Here is a 2,589-nt window from a genome sequence, read left to right as displayed (position 1 = left end):
AATAATAATAATAATAATAATGATGATGATGATGATAATAATAATAATATATTTAACATGATAATAAAATGCTTTATTTTGTTCATTGTTTTCAATTTCTCCTCCTTGTATATGGAAGATCCGAAACAGGTCCTCCTTGTATATGGAAGATCCGAAACAGGATATGACGCCCTGAAGCGCATGACTGATCGAGTTACCTTATACGGCAACAACACTGGCCGCTCCCAACGTTAACCGCAGCAAACCTTCAACTACAGCAAATATACGCATATCTTGCTTGGCCCACACTAGCCACAACCTTGAGCCAACACTAGGCCAGACATATTATTGGCTGGGTTTGGTATGAAACTGTGTTCACCGTTTTGTTTTAATTTCATTCTACCGGTGTTCTTGTCAACCATGAGTTTTCTTCTATGAAGCGCCAACTAAGATTTTATGTCAAAGACAAATTAACAAACTGAAATGTAACATTTTCCTCTAACCACAGGTGCACCGTTATCAGCTTTCACTCATCGTCTGAAGATATGATGAAGATAGAAAGATAAGCCTTATCTTCGAATAATTTCTGTACCAAATACGACAGAAACAGAGGATAATCGGGCTAAATTTAACGATTTTTTGTCTCCATTTTTTTTTTCAGAAACAGCTTAACGTTCTAATGAATAGGCAACGGTGTTGGAGAGCATAAAAGTTGTAGCTGAGAAAAAGTTAGCTCATGTGGCGGACTGAAGGGCATCTGAATATTGGAAATGAGTTAGCTATATCATAATGATTCGCATTGGGTATCAAAATGCTGACATCATGTCTGTTATTTCGTGAATCCTGTAAACACTGAAAAACATGACTTGGACATCATGAAAACCAAGTTTCCTCCAAACCGTAATAATCTTTGGATGTGTCTCCAGTGAAGACGATGTCACGTTGCCCCACATCTTTCAACAGGGTCTTAAGCTCAATTCAGACTCTTTCACTTTAAGGATATATCTCGATCTTTGAAACACTACAGTGTGTTCCATTCCATATTAGGAAATCCTCTCTGACCCTGCCGATTACTATCGTATTACATTGACTTCCAACATCTCCAAGGTAATTGAAACAAACAACTTTCTGAAATATGGAAATACAAGAGAAAGCTTCAAGTGTTGTTCCGTTTTCACTTTTGTAGTATACTTTGCATTTCATTTCTTATAGTTTCGGCCTCATCTAGGTTTTGCTACATACATACATACATGCATACAAGTTTTTGTTTTATACATACATACAAGTTTTTGCTACATACATACATACACATGACGATTGCCTCTTCTTGTTGAATGACCGCTGTCTCACATTCAACCTGATTGTTCTGATTTACTTTCATCCTTGCATGTGTGCAGCTGTGACTTTTCAGGTCAGCTATTGACTTACATCGTATTAAACACAAGCGACATATGTTATCTTGTGTCGACAGGATTAATTTCATTTGTTTGTGGCAGTTATTGTTGATGAACCTTGAGGTGGTGTTGTAGACCAGGACTGATCTTGAGTATCTTGTATAAGTGTCAAACAGTTTTTGTTAGACTACTCAGACAGATGATTTGTTTTCAGTGGTTGAGACCTGTGTAGGACCAGACACACTTCTTGGAAATGCCAAGAGCAGAAAGATGATGCATTTTGACAAAAAGCTTTGAGTCTCTGAATCTCATTAATAGCCACCGGCACGTCTTTCGTAAAGTCAGATCTACAGAACATCGATTGATCATTTACTGGTCATTTATTCTCCAATGTCGTCCACCTGTGGGTTTTCTTCCTTGAGGAATTTGGTAAAACAGTGCCATTGCACCAGGCATCTCGCAAATGTGGTAAAACTGCCTGTCTGTGGACTTAATTGATTTTTTGTCGCTTTGACCAGTAGCTTTTAGTCAAAATGCATCATCTTTCTGCTCTTGGCATTTCCAAGAAGTGTGTCTGGTCCTACACAGGTCTCAACCACTGAAAACAAATCATCTGTCTGAGTAGTCTAACAAAAACTGTTTGACACTTATACAAGATACTCAAGATCAGTCCTGGTCTACAACACCACCTCAAGGTTCATCAACAGTAACTGCCACAAACAAATGAAATTAATCCTGTAGACACAAGATAACATATGTCGCTTGTGTTTAATATGATGTAAGTCAATAGCTGGCCTGAAAAGTCACAGCTGCACACATGCAAGGATGAAAGTAAATCAGAACAATCAGGTTGAATGTGAGACAGCGGTCATTCAACAAGAAGAGGCAATCTTCATATGTATGTATGTATGTATGTATGTATGTAGCAAAAACTTGTATGTATGTATAAAACAAAAACTTGTATGCATGCATGTATGTATGTAGCAAAAACTAGATGAGGCCGAAACTATAAGAAATGAAATGCAAAGTGTACTACAAAAGTGAAAACGGAACAACACTTGAAGCTTTCTCTTGTATATCGATATTTCAGAGTTATGAGGCCTTTCTCAGAACACATGGTGGAATGAGAGATGGAATATGTCGTTGCTCAGATATGTGGGAGAAGATAGTAACATAGCCAACCTGCTGCATGTAGTTCCCTTCCATTGTTTAGAGC

Source organism: Octopus bimaculoides, chromosome 10, assembly GCF_001194135.2.
Source record: "Octopus bimaculoides isolate UCB-OBI-ISO-001 chromosome 10, ASM119413v2, whole genome shotgun sequence".
Taxonomy (NCBI): domain Eukaryota; kingdom Metazoa; phylum Mollusca; class Cephalopoda; order Octopoda; family Octopodidae; genus Octopus; species Octopus bimaculoides.
The sequence above is the reverse complement of the archived record's forward strand: the minus strand, read 5'-3'. Positions refer to the sequence as shown.